We start from the raw sequence: 16,885 nt of genomic DNA, 5'->3' as shown, positions 1-16,885 counted from the left end.
TTGTCGGCCCCAGCGGGTCGAATCGGAGGTAACAGCTCGTCGCAGCCTGGCAGCACCCGAACCACTTCAACCCTATACATTGTGGGTGGCATCGGATTACCGTGGAACACGGGGTTGCCCGGTTGAACGATTCTGCCCTTGGCGACATCGACCAACTCGCCGCCCACAAAGTGCAGGAGAGTGCAAGGAACGTTGGCGGCGCCCTGCGAAAACATGTAGGGCGTCGCGGATGCCCAGTCAAAGGCAAGGAGATGAAGTCCTCGGCCGAGAGGCTCAGTTACCGTGATGCCGTCGAGCTCGACTAATGTCAAGGCACCACCAACGGTGGGCGTGCAACTGACGGAGGGGCCGCTTGCTGGTGAGGTGCCGGCCGGCGTACACCCGGGTGCATTAAGCTCCAATGATGGTGTCAGAGACACCAATACCGCTGCCGCCGGAGACACCAATGGTGCCGCCGCCATAGACACCAATACCGCCGCCTCCGGAGACACCAATGGCGCCGCCTGCGTGTTGTGCGAGTTGCTGGCCGTGAAGCTGGGAATCGGGGGCGGCCCCTGTTGGCCACCCGCAATCCACGTCGTTATCCCATGAATCAAGGTAGGCATAATGCCGGTGAGCGTCGATCCCAGTTGTTGTTGCACTTGCTCTTGGACCATCTCCGGAATCCGCGCCACTTGCGCCTTGAGTGCTTCAACCTCGGGCAACTGGCTTTCTGAGCTGGTCTTTTTCTCCTTTCGCCCACCAGCGGTATAGTATGACGACCATTTTGTGGACAAGCCTTTGCCGGCCACACGACCAGCTGACGTTGGCTTACTGAGCTTATCCTTTTTTTTTCATTACGTTCAATGCCCAATTCAAAGGGGTGTCGAAAGGGGAGCTCTGGGGCGGTAGGCCTTGCTCGACACACTCCGTGTCCTCCTTGTCCCATATAGGCTCCGCCACTCTGTAACCGCCGAGACCGAGTTGGTGGACCCCTAAGCTCAACTGCCGCATTTCTTTCCCCCACTGACTTAATTCGGAGGTTGCGGGGCTCTTGCACTTGATCTTGAACTCCTTGTAGTCATCTTCGCTAATCAAAGGATATTTCGCCTTGATCTTCTCATAACTATCACTTTTGTCAATCATTGCCTTCACCGTGCTTTTCCAAGTAGACAGGGCCGTGCTCATCCTTGTGAGGGCGGCACCGTTCACTTTATTCCCCGAGAGGCGTGTGTTTGAGAACTCAGCAGGGAACTTGTATCGTTCGTGCAGCTTCGTGAAGAGGAGGCTGCGCAAATTCCCTCGGTCCTTATGCCTTAGGTTCTCGGTGTTGATCGAGGCGGTACTCCGGAGAATGCACCCGAGCTGAACCGAGTACCCCTTGACTACGTGTTTGGGCGCCGTCGGATGCCCGTCGGAGTTCACTTCAGTAAAATCCTCCCTGACAGTGCCGAGCACATTCAGGTGCTAGTCCTTCCGTTGCCTCTTTGGTTGGCTGCCATCTGTGCGTGCGCCGCCATCATGAGTGGTGGCATCCGCAGCGCCATCATCAGTGGTGTCATCCCCGACGCCACTAGGGGTTGTGTAATCAGGATCGGTGTCTTCCGCGGCGTCCTCATAGCGGTGAGGTTCTTCCTCCAACTCCAGGGACAACTCCCAGAATTGCTTGCCGCCCGAACCGCCGGCCTCATCGTTGTGGGCCATGTTTCGCTCTAAATAGGAAAAAAGTTTGGTAAAAAAGTTGGTTATTGTCAAGGAACAAGATCATGGTCTCATCATTTAGGGTTTGTCGACATCGAGGCATCCTAAAAGCTAAGCTTTTATCATTTAGGGTTTGTCGACGCCGAGGCACCCTAAAAGCCTAAGCGTACATCATTTAGGTTCTCATCGACACCGAGGCACCCTATAGAAGCCAAGTTAAGTTTTCATCATTTAGGGTTTATCGATGCCGAGGCACCCTAGGTTGGGCCTAATCACTTGGCACTAATCACTTGGCTCTATTGCCAGCTATGTTGGGTTTATCATCTAGGGTTTATCGATGCTAAGGAGAATTCTAAGTTGGGCCTAATCACTTGGCTCTATTGCCACCTATGGTTTAATGCAGCAAGAATGGCGGGGCAGTTGATCCTACTTAACTAAGTACTAAGATACCCCGGCCCATGCATTAGTCGCAAGTACCCCATATGTCCTATTTTTAGCAAAGTCATGCTAAAATTCACGGAAAATTTCAGCATGACCTTTGCTGAAAATAGGACATATGGAGTACCCGAATTTGCCGGAACGGAAGTTAATCGACATTCCGGCAAACTCAAGGGCCTCTCGGGGTACCTGCAAATTCATCACGACACAATGGTCGGAGACAGAACCCAGCAACTTTACAAGTCTTTCATAGATTTGTTTGCAAGTTCTGATATGTAATAAAGATGAGCCTCCAATGCTGATTTGTTTGCTGCAAGACAAGATGAACCTCCAATGCAACAAGTAATAAAATGTTTGCAAGTTCTGATATGTTTGCAAGATGAACCTCCAATGCAATAGTCTTAGACATTAGGACACTACAATGATATACCACCTTATGTAAAGTGCCAACTCCATAGATTTCTACAACCTTAGCAGCAAGTACAGCAGCAGCAAGAAGAAACCACCAGCAGCAGATAACAACACAACAGCAGCAGAATAACAACAGCAGCAGTAGCAAGAAAAAGAAGCAGGACTACAACCAGAATGTTAACCAAGGAAGCTTTAACAGAATTTTCTTGCAGCAGCAGTAGCTTGCAATTTTGCTTGCTTGCACTGCTTGAGTAGTCCCCCCTACAGACTCTGTAGCAAGTGCAGTAGGAGCATTCTCTTATCTGCTTTAACTGTAACTTTGACTGAAACATTTTTCTATTAATTAAAATAAATTGAAAACGTTTCCTTTAATTAACTAAAACATTTTTTGTTAATAAAAATAAACTAAAGCCTTTTCCTTTAATTAACTTATATATTTTCAGTTAAGGAGTACTCCTCCAGTAGTATTGGTCAGTCAGGAGTAGTTATATCTGTCATTTAGGAGTACTGTTAATTAGGGAGGAGTAAAATTAACTTGTGCTTGCAGTACAAGGCTAGCTAGGTTAACCTGCATCTTGCTCTTGTCTAATAGTGCAGAGGAGTAATATTAACTTGTGCTTGCAGTACAAGGCTAGCTAGGTTAACCTGCATCTTGCTCTTGTCTAATAGTGCAGATTAGATAGTGACAAGAAAAAGCTAACAAAGTATGATGTTCTACTGTAGGTAGTGACAAGGCTATTATTACTGCCAAAAAACAGAGATATTGTCTTTTAACCTGGGCATATTGTTGTTGTCTTTTAATCTGGGCATGATTAATGATAATGATAGCACACTGAACATGTCGAGGATTCAGAGTTAAGTGTACTCTTTCCTCATCATGATGGCTTAGGTCTTTCTCACAGGAGAGTCAGTACCATGTAGTATTTGCAATTCCATGCCCATTTAAGTTAATTTAATTATGGCCTAACCAAGCTGTTGAATATCTGCTTCTGTATCCCATTTTCAAAACTGCCTTAAGTGAAAGGAGTAACTCATGCCTTGAGTACATGGGTCAACTACTAGTACAAAAAAAACTCCTTTTATCTTTGGAGTCAAAATTGAGACCATATGGATAGCAGAGGAAAATGAGACTTTGTCTCGTGGCTACAAGTGGCAGCAGCTAGCAAGCACATTTTTATTACTATTTATCTCAGGAAAGAATAATAAGCAATACTTAAGTGCAGCTTTAGGATTGGTGTCAGATTAGAGATAGAATAGTGGTGGCCATTGATACTTGTTGTGCTTCATATGCAAATGGTTGTAGATATGCTAGTTTTATTCCCTGTCATGAACTTGTATGTTTAGTATCTCATATATGATCGGTTCTCCTGCCATACTTGTCATGATAGTAACTTGATTAAACTTGTTAAAAAATCTAAAAAAACTCAGTCAAAACATTAAAAAAATCCAAGATTCTGAAAACCGGGCCTTTTTTTCCTCGCCCTCATTGATCATTTGGGTGAGTATCTATCACTAGGTGTAAGTAAAAAATGGAAGACTTTAACCCCTCATTTTCCACCTACATTGCAGATATGAACAAATATTGTCAGGAATTTGCATGGTTGTACTTCATCCCACAGCGATCTTGCACAATTATTGCTGGTACAGTAACATAGTTGAGACCATAGCAGTCTGTCTCCTCAAGTGTTTCATGGTGCAAAAATAAAATAAAACTGAGTACTACGATTGTTTTCACTTTTCATATGCAAACTTAAAACTAATAACCCTGTTGTGGTGGCAAACTTCTGCAGTGCAGTTTGCAAATCTTAATAAATCCAAAGTTTGATACAATAACACCACGACCACCACTTGGCATGAGTGGTAAGCTATATCAGAAACACCATGACCATGAATGTTTAAACTCCCAAGATAAAACCTTCATAAACTACACAATAAAAACAACACTAGCATTCACCAACACTACACAATAGGGAAGTACATCAAAATCATTCGAAGGCATCGCCATCAAACTAAAGCGAACATACAGTGAAACCGTTAACAACCCTTGATTTGAGCATTTGGGCGAAAGGGGGAGAGGGAGGGGATGGGCGAACTACCTGGCCTCCTGCTCGACGACGCGGATGGTGGCAAGGGTGTGGATGAGGCGCGGGTTGGGGTTGGCCTCCTGCTTGACGACGCGGGAGATGAGGGCCTGCACGCGGTCCAGCAGTGCATCCTCCGCGGCCTCCTGCTCCGTGTCGGCCGCCTCCGTCTCCTCCTCCTACTCGTCCTCCTACTCGTCCTCCTCCTCCAGCGTGGGGGCGAGGGGTGGAGGCGCGGGGGAGCTGCAGTGGTGGCGGGCGCGGGGGCGGCGGCGCGGGGAGCTGCAGTAGTGGGGGCGCGAGGGCGCGGGGGCGGCGGGAGTCGGGGCAGCGGGGTGGAGAAGAAGGCAGGGAAGGAGAGGCGGCGGGGGAGCTGTGGTGGTGGGGGGCGCGGGGGCGGCGGGGGTCGGGGCGGCGGCGTCGGGGCAGCGCGCGGGTGGATCTGGCGAGGGAGAGGGACGAAGGGGATCTGGCGAGAGGGAGGGAATTAGCTAGGGGGGGAATCTTACTAATGGCGCACCCGTGGTCGGTGCGCCATTAGTAATCTTTTTTTTTACATAGCAATGGCGCACCAGGCAGAGGTGCGCCATTAGTAATCTTTTTTTTATAAATAGCAATGGCGCACCAGCCAAAGGTGCGTCATAAGTAATTTATTTTTATTTTTTATTGCATGTAATAATTTTTTAGAAAATGAATTTGAATATGAAAAAGTAATATATTTTTTATAAAAACAGTAATAATTGTTGTTTAACAACAATTGTAGTCTACACTTTATTATTATTTTTTTAAAAATGAATATGAATATGAAACGGGGGGTGCTCGTCGGCGACGGTGGAGCGGGAGAGGGTGTGGGGGGTGCTCATCGGCGGTGGTGGATCAGGGGAGGGTGCGGGGGGTGCTCGTCAGCGGCGGTGGAGCGGGGGAGGCTGCGGTGGGTCGTCGACGGCGGTGGAGCTAGCGGGGGAGGGTGCGGGTGGGATCGAGATCGAGATGGAGGGGGATAGCGATCGAGATGGAGGGGGATCGAGATCGAGTGTCCTCATGAGTATTCAATATTTTATCATATTGAATATGAAAAAATATCATCAAATTTGAAAAAAATATTCATGAATTCAAAAAGTGCCCATGAAATTTAAAAATATTCATGATATCAAAAAGTGCCCATGAAATACAACCGAGAAATGAAGACTACGATTTAAATATAGTCGATCTTTGCTAGCTATCTGTTCATAATCTTCTTGCCCTTCTTTTTCGCAAATGGAGTTCTTCTGTGGAACAGACGTCCTTTAGGTAGGGTGGTCCTGCTTCTTCTTGTGGTGTATGCTGCTACTACTTCATCATCGTCGTCATGTTCGATCTTCGTGTCGCCGTACTTGTCGAAGTCTTACTCATTGGCTACTCCATCCATTCCGATGATCTTCCTTTTGCCTCTCCTCACGACAACACGACTGGGCTTTGACGGGTCGGTAATGAAGAAGCATTGGTCCACTTGGGAAGCCAGTACCCATGGCTCATTTTTCATGGTGATGTTTGTGCCCGCGGTCTTGGATTTGGCTTCGGGTATAACCATGGTGGTGAAATACCGGTCTTCTTTTAGGACGCTCTTGGCTCATCTAACACGGAACATCAAGACCTTCTCTCCAGCGTAGCTCAGCTCCCAGATCTCCTCGATCCTTCCGCAGTATCTGTCCTTGTCGTTACCGGTGTAGGATTCCATCATTACCCCGGAGTTCTGATAACCATCGCTCTTCATGTCCTTGTCCTTGGTGTAGAATGTGTAGCCGTTGATATCGTACGCCTCATAGGTCATCAGGTTGTGCTCGGCGCCCTGTGACAAGGCGAATATGAGTTGTTCTTCAGCGGAAGAATCCTCATGTAAAGGGTACGACAGAAGCTTCTGCTTGAACCAACGCGTGAAACATGAGTTGTGCACTTTGATTATATCTTTGTCCATCCTCTGTTGGCCTCGGTCATTGTACGTCTTCTCAATAAAGGTTTTGTGCTTTAGCTATGAGACCTAAGGATCGACCACCCAAGGATCGACCACGTCTATGTGTTGTAGCGCGACTAGGTTTGCTCTTTCAAAGTCGGCAAGTCGACCCTCGAAGTCGACATGCATTTCGCAGCGACCCTCACGGTGACCCCATCCAGCGAGCTTGCCGAGGTGCCTGTTGACGGGCAGACCAACGGGGTTCTCGATTCCTAGACAATTCATGCAGTAGGAGATGCACTCTTCGGTCAGAAAGCCCCTGGCTATACTTCCCTCTGGACGTGACATGTTGCGAACGTATCCTTTGATGACACCATTCATCCTTTCAAACGGCATCATGCTGTGCAGGAATGTCGGCCCGAGTTGGATGATATCCTCCACGATATGGACCAGCAGATGCACCATAACGTTGAAGAATGCGGGCAGGAATGTCAGGACCCCGATTCCAAGTCACATCGATCTATCCGGTAACACCTCATATCACTTTGCGGCCTCACGCACGGTATTCCCACGGGTGTCGCCTTACCATCGCCCGGGACCGTTTGTGCCTTTTGGCTCACGTATATGATAATGTCGCTAGCATCCATATGACAGAGAACCCGGGCCGACATGGCTAGTCGTGAACCCAAAGCGGCACTAACCTATGGGGACAGGCATACATGAATCACATCGAGCATGTCGGTTAGCAGCGTGTGAATCCGGGCTGTAGCACTGGGCTAACAGGACTCCGGGAACCCGGGCTGTAGTAGGCTAGGCAGGACTCCGGATGTCACCACGTGACATTTCCCCAAAGGGACAAACACAGGAACGAAGTGAAACACATGCCGGCCAGTCAAGTGATCTGAGTAGTAGTGCTGGGCTAGCAGGACTCTGGTGAACCGAGCTGTAGCGGACTACTATGGCTCAAGGAAGCACTGGACTACATTTCCCCATAAGAGAGGCTGCCAAGGATAAACAACTAGATTGTCGGATCCCACACATACCAAGCATTTCAATCATACACACAATATGCTCGATATGTGTAAATACAACATGGCATCACAACATAACTCTACGACTCAAAGTATTTATTCATTAGGCTCCGAGGAGCGAGATATTACAAACATGGGTCTTATGACCCAACACATAGAGCATACAAGCAACAAGCACATGCGGAAGCTTAACTTGTCTGAGTACAGACAACTACAAATGAAGAAGGCTGAGAAGCCTGACTATCTACCAGATCCTGCCAAGGGCAAAAGATCGTAGCTGAGGTATCAAGCTAAACGTCGAAGTCCAGGCGGAACTACTAGCGAGACTGATGTCTCTCTGCAAAACATAAAATAGGCAAACGTGAGTACAAATGTACCCAGCAAGACTTACATCAGAACTAGCTACATATGCATCGGTATCAACGAGGGGGGTGGTGGAGTTTAACTGTAGCAAGCCAGCTTTGACTCAATGGCTAACCTGAACTACGACTGCAAGCAACTCTTTTGAGGTGGCGCACACGAGTCCACATATTCACCATTCAATACACCACTATGGATCCGCTCCCGTCTCCCTACGAGAAGGCCATCCATAGCACTCACACTTATGTTGCGAGTTTTAGAGTATCCACTTTCACTTGTCTATGAACTATGCAAGGGGTCCAAGTTTCCATATCCGAGGAATCCGGCTATTCGAATAGATAATGATAACCCTGCAGGGGTGTACTTCTTCACACACGCTCCCACCACTTACCGTCGTTTACATGACATGTACTCGGCAACCTTCAAGCGGAAGCCCAACGAGGGTGTCGGCCACTGCCTACCTAAACACTCAAGTCTCTAGTCCAGGTTTATCGCCTATCTAGGTTCCATCCGCAGGGAGTCCGGCCGAGGTTTCCACATACGGCCCCGAACGATGTGTACAGGGTTCCGAGACACCAAATGGGCGCCCGACATGCCCGGCCACGGTGTATCTACCGCAACATAGCCCACCCCTAGGGTCAGCGCTACGCACGACCGCCAACACATATCCTACAAACACCAGAAACTAGTTGCTACTACTGGACAGAGGACTAGGGTGATTAAGAAGCCGAGAGGGTGAATTAAGGATCCCAATGAGTGGTAGTAGCTGTTCATAGATCACAGACACAGAACTCAGTTCCTAAGAACGGTTTCAATGAGACAACCCACCATGTACTCCTACATGGCCTCTCACCGCTACCTTTACCAAATCGTGTTCGCACACTTAGCTCTCAACAGTAGGACATGTTTACACACCTCCGATTCATCCCCGATGAATCAGACCTGACTCAACTCTAAGCAGTAGCAGGCATGACAAACAAGCATGAATGAGTAGGCACATCAGGGCTCAAACAACTCCTACTCATGCTAGTGGGTTTTATCTATTTACTGTGGCAATGACAGGTCATGCAGAGGACAAGGGATCAACTACCGCAGCAAGTAACAGTTGAATCGTTGTTGTCCTAATGCAGTAAAAGAGAGCAGGAGCGAGAGAGTGGGATTGTATCATAATGAGCAAGGGGGTTTTGCTTGCCTGGCACTTCTGTAGATAACATTGAGTCTTCATCAGTGTCAACGATCATAGCGTCGGAGCAGCGTCTACCGAGAGGGGACAAATACCGGCAAACAAAGAGGAACACAATCAATGCAATGCAACAATTATGATGCATGATAATGTCATGGCAATATGCTGTTGATTGGGCTAATGCAACTAGCAACACAATTAAATGAAGTTGGTTTGAATACAAGATTCAAATTCAAACTCCATATATGATTAGTTAAATGCCATTTATTTGTTTTGTCCAAAACAGAGGACAAACATTGTTCAAACATGCATGAAAATGCCATAAACAGATTCCTTGAATTTTTCTGATAATTTTTCATATATAATTTATTTCATTTGGAGTTACGGTTTAATTTCTATGAATTTTGGAAGTTTTGGGTATTTTCTGAAAATAATAAATCATTTAGGATTTATTTAAATTCCAGAAAAGGCTTTACTGCATCAGCATGACATAAGAATGACGTCATTAGGTCAACTGTGGCTGGCCAGGTCAAACCTGAACAGTGGGTCCCACTGGTCAGTCTCATAGTGCTGGCTCGAGTCACAGACAGGTGGGGCCAGTCAACGATGACGTCAGCGGGTCAACTGACGTGTGGGTCCATGTTGTCTAAGTTAAAATTTAATAGGGGTTTACCCCGCAGTTAACTAGGGGGTGGGGCCGGTCTGTCAGTGGCACAGGGTGAGATTAACGCGCTAATTAGCCTCAAGCTAATGACGGCCACGTCAGCCGCCGGCGTTTAGCCGCCGGCGACCAAATCCGCAGCAGAGGGAGTCGGAATCGCGCTACAGAGCACCATTTAGGCCGCGGTTTGCGGCTATGGGTTGCTGGCAGTGCGGCGCATCCGGTGGTGGCCACGGGAGGGAGCGAGGTGGACGGCAGCAGCGATGGCGTCAAGCCAGGCGGCGGCCGGAGCTCGGACACACACGGGGATGCGGCTTGTTGCTCGGGCAAGGAAACAGAGTGGCTAGGCGGCACCTATGGGGCAGCAGAAGCACACCGGAGCGACTGGTCTGAGCGGAGGGGCCCGAGAGCACGGGGTTCATCGGCCATGGCGGACGGCGGCCTCGGGTGATCTCCGGGCAGCGGCTAGAGGACGGGAGCAAGCAGGGGGGCAGAGGGGAAAGAGGGGCGAGCTCACTGGGAGGTCGTTGAGCAGCTCAGTGGCCTCGAGGAGACGGCGGAGATAGTGAATCGGGCGGCGGCATCCGGCGGCCTTGGACGGGGAAGAAGGCCACCACGTCGTCTTGGGGTCGTCCGAGCTTGCGTGGGTCGACGGAGAGGTACTTGGAGCCTGGGCGGAGCTCGGGGCACAGCCACGGGGCAAGGGGACGGCGGTGGTCGCGGTGTTTTCCGGTGGCGCACTCCGGTGCGTTGAGTTGGCGAGAGAGAGAGAGAGCAGAGGAGGGAGATGAGATCGAGGGAGTGAGCGAGAGGGTCCAGGGGGGTGCGTGGCGCTCGTAGGCACGTCGGGGCAGCGTCGGGAAGCAGGAGGTGGCGCGGCGCGTGGTCGCACGCATCGGGCACGCGCCCTCTGTCCTTCTGTCGAAGGAGGAAGAAGACCGGGGAGCCCCTGGTGGGCTGGGCCAGAACAGGAGCTGGGCCGGCTCTACTGCAGGTAAGAAGCCCAGGTAAACTCTTTCTCTCTCTTTTCTCTATTTTCTGGTTTCCTATTATTTCTGTAACTGTTTTGACTTAAATAAAATGCTAAGGCATTTTCAGAAACCCTGAAAATAATTGTGGGCACTTTTGAGAATATATCCAATAGCCCTCAACCACTTTCAGAATTATTTGGGCATTTTAATTATTTATAGCAATTAAATGCCCAAATTCAAATACTTTATGAATTCATTCAAAAATCCAAAGTGACCTAGGAAATTGTGCACCATTTTTGGCAGAGGTTCTAGACCAATTCAAAAATGATGAACTTTTCCAAAGGAATTTTGGGATCATTGAAAATGATATTTTTTTTATTTGAACCTAGTTGGATTCATCTGTGCTAGGGTTTCAACAGTCCCCAATTCAAATTCATAAGAATTTAAACATGATGCAACACAAGACTAGCTAGCTCAGAGCATACTAGCACTAGGCGTGTGACAGGGAAGTATATCTCAAGCTCGCATAGTATCACCACGATCTCTTCCTATAGCCTTCTGAGTTGCCTCACGCCAACCGACTTCCGAGAGATGACGTCAAAAAAGTTGCATCGGCCAAATAGCATTTCACGGACGTGCACGTCCATGATCCCACGGATTGCAACTTGAAGTATCTGCATCATCAACACGTGACAGTCGTGAGACTTCATCCCGCTGAACTTCTGCTTCGCTGGGTCTAGGTATCTGCTTATCTTCCCCGCGTAACCATAAGGAAGTTTTACTCCTACGAGGCAGGTGAAAAACTTCTCGATCTCCTCCTGACTTAGAGTGAAGCACGCGGGAGGGTAGTCATTTCCGGTCTTCTTGGCCTTTTTGCCTTTGCGACGACTTTCTGTGTCCTGCTTCGCCTCGTCATCATCATCATCATCGTCATCATCATCATCATCATCATCATCATCATTAGTGTGAAGCTCCTGCCTGATGCCCATTGATTTCAAGCCTGCCCTTGCTTTCGGCCCATCTTTGGTCCTCTCTGGCATGTTGAGTAGGGTACCAAGCAGACTCTCGCACACGTTCTTCATGATATGCATGGCATCAAGGCTGTGAGGCACACGGTGGATCTTCCAGTACGGCAAGTCCCAGAAAACAGACCTCGTTTTCCATACCTTCAGCAGCGGCTCTGGCGCCTTTCGCTTCTTTCCCGGCTCTGGCGCCTTTTGCTTCTTTCCCGGCAGTGGGCAATCTTTCCAATTTTTCAACAGCCTGTCTATTTCCTCGCCGCTCCTCGTACGCGGGCGTCTTCGGAGTTCAGTTTCACCATCGAACAGATCCTTGCGTTTTCTCCATGGGTCATCGTCGCGAAGCCACCTTCGATGTCCCATGAACACGGTTTTCGAAGACCCGGGATCTCTATCTAGCTGGCGATACATTGTGTCGTCCATGCACCTGACGCATCCAGAAAATCCGTGGACCACCTGCCTCACGAGATATCCGTAACCGAGATAGTCGTGCACCGTCGTGAGCAGTGCGGCTCTCATAGGGAAATATTCTTTCCCTGCAGCGTCCCATGTATTGGCTGGCGTTTTCCACAGCATGTCTAGCTCCTCTTTCAGCAGCCCTATATACAGATTGATGTCGTTCCCTGGTTGTTTCGGCCCTTCAATTAGCATACTCATGTGAATGTACTTCCTCTTCATGCACAACCAGGGGGGAAGGTTGTACATCCACACAAACATAGGCCAGGTGCTATGTGTGCTTCTCTGGCTGCCAAATGGATTGACTCCATTGGTGCTCGCGCCCAGCACGATGTTCCTTGGATCCTTCCCAAATTCTGGGTGTTCGAAGTTCAATGCTTGCCACTGGCTCCCATCCTTAGGGTGACTAAGCATCTTGTCTTTTTTATTTATCTCCGGATCATTTGTGTCATCTTCTCGCTTCTTCTCCTCCCTATCCGCGTGCCAACATAGGAGCTTTGCTACCTTAGGGTCTGCGAAATACCGCTGCAGATGAGGAGTGATCGGAAAGTACCACACCACTTTTCGAGGAGCTTTCTTCCTCTTCTTGTATCGAGTGACGCCACACACCGGACATATGGTAGACTCCGCGTGCTCGCCCTGATAAATGATGCAATTGTTCATGCACACATGGTATTTCATGTGCGGTAAACCCAGAGGACACACGACTTTCTTCTCCTCCTCGAAACTGGTCAGGCACTTGTTCCCCTTGGGAAGACGTTCGTGCTAGAATGACATGTTCTCGTCGAAGCATGCGTCGGTCATTTTGTGTTTTACCTTCATCTTCAAAGCCATGAGTGTTACTTTCAGGCGGGTATCCTCGGGTCTGCATCCTTCATACAATGGAGTAACCGCGTCTATCTCCAGTTTATCCAGCTTGGCTTTCTCTCGGGCGGCAGCTCTTGCGTTATCCGTCTGCTTGAGAAGCAGCTCTTGAATATGAGGGTCCTGCACCCAGCCCATCGATGGTCCATCGTCGTCTGATCCTCCGGCATCTTGATCTTCATGATCATGCCCTTCGTCTGCTCCGGCATCTTCCTCATCATCATGTCTGGCATCTTCTACATGATGACTGTGTACATCATCACCGTCGTGATCATGTCCTGGAGATTCTTCGTCTTCTCGCCCGCCCGAGCCGCGGTGGTTGTCTTGCTGCCCTTCCTCATTTCTTGCCCGGCCCCCATGGACAACTTCATAGTCATCTTCATCACCTTGACAACGATAGCCATCCATGAAACCACGCAAGAGCAGGTGGTCCCACACCTGTGTAACGCCCTCTATGCGGCTATATCTCCTACGTGTCGAGGCACGACTTAGAGGCATAACCGCATTGAAAGCAATGTCGCAAGTAAGGCAATCTTCACAACATCCCATGTAATATATAGATAAAAAGGGAGAAACATAGTTGGCTTACACTCGCCACGCCAATCAAAGTACATAAATAGCATTACATCATCCAATCACTCATGGCCCGACTACGGCGCCAAAATAAAAGATCAACCCAACATGCGACACGGTCCCGATCGCACCAACTGGGCACCACTACTGATCATCAGGGAAAGACACATAGTAACAACGTGAGTCCTCATCGAACTCCCACTTGAGCTCAAGCGCGTCATCTGGAACGGAGTCGTCAGGCCCTGCATCTGGTTTGGAAGTAATCTGCGAGCCACAGGGACTCAGCAATCTCGCACCCTCGCGATCAAGACTATTTAAGCTTATAGGTAAGGCAAGGTACAATATGTGGAGCTGCAGCAAGCGACTAACATATATGGTGGCTAACTTGTTCGCAAAAGAGAGCGAGAAGAGAAAGGCAAAGCGCGAACGAGTAACTAGAGAACAACCTGCGGCAAGCATTACTCCAACACCGTGTTCAATTCCCGGACTCCGCCGAGAAGAGACCATCACGGTAACTCACACAGTTGATTTATTTTAATTAAGTTAAGGTTCAAGTTATCTACAACCGGCCATTAACAAATTCCCATCTACCCATAACCGGGGGCACGGCTTTCGAAAGTTCAAATCCCTGCAGGGGAGTCCCAACTTAGCCCATGACAAGCTCTCACGGTCAACGAAGGAATATACCTTCTCCCGAGACATTCCGATCAGACTCGGTATCCCGGTTCTACAAGATACTTCGACAAGTTAAAACAAATCTAGCAACACCGCCTGAATGTGTCGAAAATCCCGATAGGAGCTGCACATATCTCGTTCTCAGGGCACACTCAGATGAGCCAGACGTCGGGTAGGCCACCCCAGAGTTGCCCCTGGCAGCCCCGGACATCGCTCGATTGGACCAGCACTCAGAGGAGCACTGGCCTGGGGGGGTTTGAATAAGATGACCCTCAGGATCCGGAAACCCAAGGGAAAAAGAGGCTAGGTGGCAAATGGTAAAACCAAGGTTGGGCATTGCAGGAAAAGCTTTAATCAAGGTGAACTATCAAGGGGTTCCCATTATCACCCAACCACATAAGGAACGCAAAATCCGGGAACATAACACCGATATGACGGAAACTAGGGCGGCAAGAGTGGAACAAAACACTAGGCAAGAGGCCGAGCCTTCCACCCTTTACCAAGTATATAGATGCATTAAGATAACAAGGCAATATAATGATATCCCAACAAGTAAATAATGTTCCAACAAGGAACGGTCTCCAATCTTCACCTGCAACTAGTAACGCTATAAGAGGGGCTGAGCAAAGCGGTAAAATAGCCAATCAACGGTTTGCTAGGACATGGTGGGTTAGAGGTTTGACATGGCAATTTGGGAGGCATGATAAGCAAGTGGTAGGCATTGTAGCATAGGCATAGCAAAAGAGCGAGCATCTAGCAAAGCAAAGATAGAAGTGATTTCGAGGGTATGATCATCTTGCATGCATAGTTGTCAGAGTTGACTGGATCCTCGAAAGCAAACTCAATGGGCTCCTCGTTAGCGAACTCGTCTCCCGGCTCTACCCAAACAAGACAAACAAGCAAACGGAACACAATCAACCACGTGCAAAGCTCAAACAACATGATGCAAACATGGTATGCTATGCGGGATGCGATATGTGATGCATATGTAAGAATTGACAAGGAATGAATGAACCTGGCCTCAACTCGGAAATCCAAGTGTGCCACTGGAAAGGTGAGATGAAATCGCTTGAAAACGATATAAAGATCACCGGAATCAAAGTCACGGTTTGGAAATGGCAAGCAATTCAAATATGACAACGGTCTGCGATATACAGCAAGTAGCCATCTAAATGCAACAAGATGAGCATGCTACATCACCCAAACATGACAACAAAACACATGGCAGGGATCCATTCATGATACTTAACAAAAGATGAACAATGAGCTACGGACAATTCATCAATTTATAGGTTCAAACAAGCATGGCAAAAATGCATTTGGTAAACAGATTTCAGACTTAGTGAAATTAACACTTGTCTGGAATTTCAGATCAGGTAGCACACTTTAGAGCATGAAAACTATATGCTACAGGGCCTGAACATGGCAAAGTAAAGCATGGCATGGAGCTACTCAAAGAGCTTAACAAAAGTCCCTTAGTGACCTTGAGCCAAAAGGGATCAGAAAATACAATTGCAAGCATGTGAACATGGCAAAAACATAATCAGATCACAGACTTCGAGAAAAACTGGAGCATGCAAAACAGATATCAAGTAGGCATGTTTACGAGCTCGATGCACTCACTAGAGAGAAAGTCATGACAATCTAAGCATGCACCCATCAAGAATACACATTTTACAAGCTAGACATGTCTAGAACAATAACATAGCATGCCCGGATCAACTACAACATCCTCGGCAAAATCGCTAACAAGTAGACAATCTGCCCAGATTCATGAAATAGCAAAAGTAGAGCTCGATTGACTCAAGCTAGGGTGCTCCATAATTGCAAACAAAGACATGGATGGATAGATCACTACAAGATTAACAAAACATCCTTACTGATCATCCTCAAAAGAGGCACGGATCACTAGGAAACAACATGAACATGTGGCATAATGAAATAAACAGATCAAGGACTTAGTGGAATTGCTAAGTCCCTGAAATCAGCATTAACGAATGCACCACTTTGCAAGCTTGTGCTAGTCACCACACACATCACAAAAATACATGGGTTGCACCTATGGAAAGATGGCAAAGCATATAACAAAACATACGTAGAGCTCAGGGGCATATCATGCACACATTAAACATGGCAAAAATGACAAATATCTAATTGGAGCAGCAGATCTGATAATTATCTCAAATAGCATTCTTCCAACAGCATTTAGGGCATCAAGATGAACTCAAATGAAAATTATGCAATGAGATGAAATGATGTGCTCTCTGAGGCGAACAATTTGATATGCTATATGCCCAAATCAGAGCTACGGATGTGGAGATACGACACGACGAACATAGCAAAATAATTAGGGTTTCGGGGCAAAAAGTCAACCGATCCGAAAACTGGATCCAGATCTGGCCCGAGGGCACTGTAGCAGCAGCGTGACTGCCGAGGTTCGCCGGAGTCGGACTTGCCAGGGCGGTGAGGAGGCGGTGGCGGGCGCGGAAGCCGAGGGCGACGAGCGGCGGATCCGGCGCGGTCGTCGCCGGAGAGGGTGCGCGGCGGCGGCG

At 48.3% G+C, this 16,885-nt stretch overlaps 1 pseudogene; it reads left to right on the top strand.

The window, feature by feature from the left end:
* Positions 1-4,612: 4,612 nt before the first annotated feature.
* Positions 4,613-16,885, top strand: part of LOC119315889 — a 50,062-nt pseudogene continuing 37,789 nt past the window's right edge.

Source organism: Triticum dicoccoides, chromosome 6A (assembly GCF_002162155.2).
Source record: "Triticum dicoccoides isolate Atlit2015 ecotype Zavitan chromosome 6A, WEW_v2.0, whole genome shotgun sequence".
NCBI lineage: Eukaryota > Viridiplantae > Streptophyta > Magnoliopsida > Poales > Poaceae > Triticum > Triticum dicoccoides.
The sequence above is the reverse complement of the archived record's forward strand: the minus strand, read 5'-3'. Positions and strand labels throughout refer to the sequence as shown.